Below are 7,053 nucleotides of genomic sequence, written 5' to 3'. Positions count from 1 at the left end.
GGCAGGGACAGGCAATGCAGGAGGAATGGGATCTCATGGTGTCCAGAGTCCTGGTTGCACTGACAGCATTTGTTTCTTGGCAAACCAGTTCAACTCTGTCCCACTGGGGACAAATACCAGGCTTACTTTAGCCCCTCTGAAATCCCCAGTTTCCTACTGAGACATATGAGAAGGAGCTTCTCTCTGTTAGAGGCATGGCACAAATCTGTCCCAGAGTGGATCACACCATGAGCCTTGAAGCAAGTCCTGGAGTCAGTCAAAATAAGAGCTCTGGATTTTTTTTGTGTGCTCTTTTGTTTTTTTTTGGTTGGGGGGGGGGGGGGAGGGATTGCAATAAGGCTGGAAGTTAGGTATTGAATTCCTGTTGCCTTTCAGTGGAAGTTGCACCCATAACTACTGCAGGCCTCTCTGAAAAAAAATCACAGCTTAATTTTTTTACCAATTCATCCTCTTCATCCTTGAAGCCTCGCAATATGTAGAGGACCTGGGGTCTTTCCCTTCTCCCTGTACCTACCCTGCTAACTCACATATTGGCTTGCAAAATTCACAGCCAGAATTAAATTTATCTTATGCTTAGCTACGGCAGCAATTATTCAATTGAACAGGACAGACCTTGGAGCACAGTTGCCCTTAGGACATGACACAGTAAATATGATACAAGCAGGAGAAGGGTGAAACATGAAACCCCATGCACTCCTGAAAACAGTGTTAGAGAGTAGGTGCCCTTCAGGACAAGGACACCCCATCCCCCATTCCAGGACAGTGCACTTAGTAAGCAGAGGCTGACAAATTAAATGGCCTGATTCAGGATAGCTTTTTATGCCATCCAGTCTACCTCTGCTAAATTCAAGCATGCATTTAATTTTAGGTATGTGCTTATTTTTCCTGTCAATGTGCTGTTCTGATTAGGGATGCTTTCTTGAATTGGGGCCAAGGTAGGCAGCAAATAAATGTCAAATACATGAAAGCACAGCCTGTTAGTCAGCCAAAAAGAAGGCTGACCAAAGGAAGAGCTGACAGGAAACTGTAACTAAATCTTCAGCTCACTGGAGAAATTCTTCAGATACCATGGTAATGAGCGTGGTATAAAACCCAGTCAGATAAGGGAAAGCTCAAGAAAGCAAAGAGACCTAAACTAAAATCTCCATGAACAATGAGGCAAGAAATAATGACCCTCTGGACAGTGAAAGGAACTGGAGTGGAGGGTAGCTGGCTGCCTTCAAGGAGGCACATAAATGACACGATGAAAGATAAAGGGCACAGCAAATAAATATCAAAAGTCAAAAGCACAACAACCCACATTTTTATTACCAGAATGACTGGCATAAAGGAGGTCAGAAAGTCAATAATGATGACCTAAAAAGGAAAACAGAGAAGCTGTAAGAGCTTGGCACTTAGATAACAAGATGATGGCAAGGTAGATTTGCACCTTATAGAGTAACTAAATCAGAGATGTATAGCATAGCATAAGCTTTTGTAATCAGAAGACTTGCTTCATCATATACTTATGTGCTGTACTTAGATAGCAAATCACTGGATAGCTGCTCATTGCAATTTGTTTTAGTTGTTTTTGCTTACTGTAAATATGCGAATTAACAAATTCCCCGATAGGGGAACTGTTTTCACAAAAACAGTGAGCTTTATGCTCATTTTCACTTAGCTTTGGATCCAATTAAAAAAACAATAAGTTATCAGTTTACTACACATTTAGTTCCTACTGCTGCTTTAATTATTTGTTATTTTGTGTTTGTTTGTTGAAGCTGGAAGGGGAAACCTAAGTGTTATCTTATTTTGCAGAAAGAAGATAATCTGCCCCTTCTTTGCCGGGGATTAAAATGGCTTCCATTAATGCTCAGGACTACAAAGGTTATGGGTCTGCCAGTCAAGAAACTAAGATTGAAAGCATGTGAACAATCACAACCAGCCCAACTCAGAAAACATCTAACTTGGCTATTTGCACTGTCATCCTCATGAGAGGAAATGTGTAAGGTAAAACGTTGCCAAAACTCAGCAATGCTTCAAGTCTGAGTTCACTCAAAGTCAGATTCGAACAATGCTGCCTCTCCTCATGGTGACTGGCTGCACCCAGCTTTTAGCTGTGTCATGTAGCCTGCTGCTGTCCTATGATCATGAGGGTGGAGGGAGGGAGGAAGCTGAATTCCACTAGTGCTGCTGTTCTTGGTGATGATGACTATGGCCCCTCCTGATGCCATCCAAGCACCCAATTCCTTTGTTGTGCTGTTTTAATGCCCCCAAGTAGTCTGACATATTTTTGGGGAACAGCCATACGAACAGGAGTTGCAGGACAGGAGATGTGCAAAGGAGAATTTAGGCACATACCCCTTTCAGGTTGCACTGCACACCCCTCAGCCATAGCTAAGGATCTGCCCTCCCTTCTCCCTACACACAACTCCAGTCTCCACAGATGGTACAGCTAGCCCTGAAGTTATTGTTTTGGGGTGCAGACTGACACTGCTGACCTTACTCCTTGCTTTTTGCCTCTGCCTTCCTAGCTCCACAAAAATCAACTCCTTTTTCTACCATGAATATGCCCATTGTGAGTTAATTTTCAATATAATTATTTTCTCCCTTGCTCAGCAAAGTTTGTGAAACTGGATTTTTTTTCCCTGTGGAAGTCAGACAATGGGGCCTTGTCTGCGCTTGGGCATTGTAATAAATAATTTGCCCTGCTGCCACCTCCAGTACAGCTGATCTCTTGGGAATTATATATAACATTCCTTACAGTAAACAAAGCCTCACAATGGCTGGCCTAATTTGACTGGGCCATGTTTAAGAGCTCAGATACACCTTAGTCGAGCTCAGAGGTCTCTTCCCTGCCCACTGTAAAATCCAGCTCACATTGCCAGCAACAAAGGTGGGCAGCAGCTGTTAAGTACTATTAGTTCAGAAGGAGTTTTGCTTGCTTCCTTGAATACAATCACATAGCTCACACTTTGCAAAGCACTTTGAAGTCTACTCATGAAAAGCACTGGGTAAGAGCTAGGTATTAATAGTTACTATTGTAGAAGTTTTGCCAAACGCTGTCTCTAGATAAACATAACACAACGTCGCAACATTTATGTCCCATCTATACTATGAACTACTGTGGTTATGGAATCCAATCACAGTACAGGCAACCCCTGCTTAGCGCGCTTAATCGATTCCTGAAAAACCGAATGTTAAGTGAAACCAAAAGTATTTGATGATCCAAGATGGCAACCAGAAGTGTTTTTAATGACCCAGGATGACAACCGTGAGCATGATAACGAAACTAGCTGAGCACTAAGTGGAATCAGGTATCAATTTAAAATGAGTGTTATAGTGAAATAGTACTGAGCGAAACAGAGTTAAGCAGGGGTTGCCTGTACTGCTTTCCATCCAGAACAGTTACATCTTGTATAGATACTCCTGTATGCCTGCTTATACAAGACCTTGAGGATGTGTCTGAACTGTATCCTTGACCTCTACTATACAGTTGGCCTATGAAAGAGGTCTGTCACAAGCTGGCCAAGTTCCCCTCCTCTGGACAGGTCCCAGTCCTCTGTGAGTAGACCCAACTGTTAGATCCTATGGACTTCGAAATCAACCAGGTATGTACAAAGCTGAGTCACTGCAACTTGCTCAGGGTCACAGAAGAATAGAGTTATAGAAATGTAAGGCTGGAAAGGACCTCCAGAGGTCATCTAGTCCAACCCCCTGCCTGAGCCAGGATCATCCCTATCCAAATGATCCCATGAAAATCTTTGTCTTATCCATTATTAAAACTACATAATCAACCCTGTCACACAACGACAAGGCATGGCACCATAACTTGCCACCTGCAAAGCAGGAGAACAATAGTGGTCAGTGTGCTGCTGCAGAGGTTGTTAAAACACACTTGAGAGATGCAAGGAAGAGGGCCATGCCTCCTGCTATACTGGAAGGCACAGACCATACCAGTCTGAACTCAGGGTAAAATTCCTTCTTGACCCCAAATGTGGAGATCGCTCTGACCCTGAGCAGAGGGGCAAGACCCCCTAGGCAGGAACCACTTGGTTTTAGTCCTGGAAGGAGCACTGATACACCCGTCAAAATCCCCAGTGTTGGCTCAACCAACACCCAGTGCTTCTGAGGAAAGTGAAGAAAAAAACCCTGACACCTACTGCAACAAGAGGGGAAAAGAATTCCTTCCTGGCCCCATGTGGCAACAAGTAACTAGGGGATGGCAAGTACAGCCCATACATCACACCCTCTTATTGCTCAGCCAGCTTTAGACTACAGAACTCTTCTCGTCATCTCCAAGTAATCCATGTGTGTGTGTAGAAGGTGGTGGGTAGCCCTGGGTTTCTAATCATTGCTCTTTACAGAGCACTTCAGGCATAGCTATTCCTAGATCATCCTTGACCAATGTTTATCCAACCTCTTTATGAACACCTCCAGCAATGGAGAGTCCACAACTCCTCTAGGCAGTCTATTTCATTGTCTCACTGTCTTAATAAGTGACTTTTTCCTGATATTCAATTTAACTCTACTTTGCTGCAACTTCAGACCATTGGTCCGTGCCCTACTCTCTGCAGCAAAAAAGAAAAGGTGTGCTCCCTCTTCTTCATGGCAGCATTTCAGACATTTGAAAGACTACTATCACCTCCTCTCAAGTGCCTTTTTGGCAAGCAGAACATGCCTCTCCTCATGTAGCTTACCTTCCAAGCCCTTGATCATTTTGTCATCTGCCTCTGGACCCTCTTTAACTTCCCCCATATCATTTTTTAAATGTGGAATCCAGAACTGCACACAGTATGTGATTATTCAGCCTATCAGTGCCGAGTAAAGGAGAACTATCACGTCCCATGTCCTGCACCTAATGCTCCTAATGATGCAGCCCAAACACACATTTGCCTTTTGTGCAGCTGTGTCATACTGCAGACTCATGTTGAGTCTGTTACCCATCAAGACGCTACTTCTCTGTAGTGCTGCCATCCAACCAGTTGTCATCCATCTTATATTTGTGTTTTTGATTATTCTTCCCGAAGTGAAATACTTTGCATTTGTCAACACTGAACTTCATCCTGTTGGCTCTAGCCCAGCTTTCCAATCTATTAAGATCGTTCAGAATTGTCCTCCTGTCCTCCAATGTGTTCACAGTCCTCCCCAGTTTCAAGCCATCTGCAGATTTGCTCAAAAAGCTCTCTATCCCAGCATCCAAACTGTTAATAAACACAAACAGCACCAGGGCCAGGATAGACACCTGTGGGGCTCCACTCGAATCCTCCTGCCATTCCAACATGGATCCATTTACAATTACCCTTTGCTTGCAGCTATTGAGCCAGCTGCCTAGCCACCATAGTTTTATCTAATTCACATTTCTCCAATTTGTTTATGAGAAGGTCATGTGGGACCCCATCATAAGCTTTTCTGAAGGTTTCTGAAGCAAGCCCCAGTACAGATGTAGTATCCACCACCTTGCTTTGGGATGTGGGATATGCTGCCCAGACTCCTTAAACCCAGGAATCGGCACTTTAGCCCTCTCAAGCCCCCTCGGAGTTTAACCTTACCATGGGTGCTCTGAGCTCCTCGATTCATTCCTTCAGGGAAAACATGACAGGCAAGCAAGGAATGCAGACTTAGAAAAGAATTTCCTTACCACAACTGCTAAACTCTTGAGAGCACTACAATGGGATACAGCTCTGCAACACTCCCCTTTCCCCCAAATCCCCAATTTGAGCTCTGGTCAGCATTTCAGACTTAGGAAGAGTCGCTCTTGCCTGCTCTTCCAGCATGTAGAGAGAGGTGCCTGGTCCCTTTCTCAAAGAGCATTTGCCCCCGAATAGTCTGACCTTTTTGGCCACGTTTCGAAGCTGAGGAACTCTCATCCCCTCCCCCAGCCAGACTTACATGTCAAGAGTTAATTGTCCTTGCAGAGAAATTGGAGGCTGAGGGACAGCTGCTGGCAATCTTTTTGAAAGTCTTTTCCGATGCATCTTCTACCACTTCTGAGCAAGGCTGTCTGGCTGTCAGAGCACACAGAATATGAACTGGCACATAACACACACTTCCATAAATGCTACCCAGATACAACAAGAACCATTAGCAACAAGCTGTACAAATAAGGAGTGCTTACTGCATCTACTGTGTCATTTGGAGTAAGACGGGGATTATCCAGGATCCAGAGGAGGCCTCCATACAATAGGGGATTGAAAGAAGCTGTTATAATTATGGCTCTCAACATATATTAGGCCTGCTATGAGTTCCTTCAGGAGGATATTTCCCTTATAGGGAAGGGCAGGAGAACTCTCTTTCAGTTTCCATACTTGGACTCCATACCAATATCCCTCTTCTGGAGGACCCAAACATACAGATTCCTATTCAGAAAGCAGTTTTTTCACCTTACTGTTGGAACAGAAACATTAACTGCAGTTGCTACTGCCCAGTTTCAGAAAATTATGTCATTGACAGAAAACACCTTTGATTTCACTAGCAAACCACCCTAGTGAAACACCTTAGACTCAGCTCAGTAACATACGGCTATAAAGAAAGAGTATGTACAGTGGTTAGACCACAGTTAAAGAGCAGACTTCTATTCCTGGCAGTGCCGTAGTAAATGGGGGGGCAAGTGTGCCAACCACCCCGGGCGCCGAAGCGAAGGGACGCCAACAGGCACTACCCAGCCAGGGCAGAGCATGGGACAGAGCCGCAAGCAGATCGTTTGGGGGGCGTGGGGATGGGGGGTGGGCAGCTCCTGCCACTACGTGCACTCCTGGGCAAGCATGGGGTGAGGGTGAGCTGCCGCTGCAGGCTTTGCCCCAGGCACCAAACTTTGCAGCTAGGGCACTGCCTATGACTTGCTCCGTAACCTTGAGTAAGTAGCATCATCTTTTCATACCTCCTTCCTTACCTGTACATTAGACATCATTATCTCTACCTCACATGGGTTGTATAAAACCTAATCTTTGTAAAGCCCTGTGACATCCCTAAAGGACATGGTAGGTGTAAATTGTTAAGCATTATAAAGTAGTTACAATTAAAGGACAGGATCCTTTTTATGCCCGCACCTCCAACCAAGTGAGCCATACAGAA

At 44.6% G+C, this 7,053-nt stretch overlaps 1 long non-coding RNA gene across 1 annotated transcript in view; it reads left to right on the top strand.

Annotated features, from left to right (window-relative positions):
- LOC112550433 overlaps positions 1-2,010 on the top strand; it is a 13,960-nt gene extending 11,950 nt beyond the window's left edge. Inside the window, exon 3 of the long non-coding RNA XR_003094288.1 lies at positions 1,798-2,010. This is a non-coding gene — a long non-coding RNA (uncharacterized LOC112550433). The remainder of the gene's footprint in view (positions 1-1,797) is intronic.
- The last annotated feature ends 5,043 nt before the right edge of the window (positions 2,011-7,053 follow it).

Source organism: Alligator sinensis, unplaced genomic scaffold (assembly GCF_000455745.1).
Source record: "Alligator sinensis unplaced genomic scaffold, ASM45574v1 scaffold108_1, whole genome shotgun sequence".
NCBI classification, from domain to species: Eukaryota; Metazoa; Chordata; order Crocodylia; family Alligatoridae; genus Alligator; species Alligator sinensis.
This window is presented reverse-complemented; position numbering and strand designations above follow the sequence as displayed.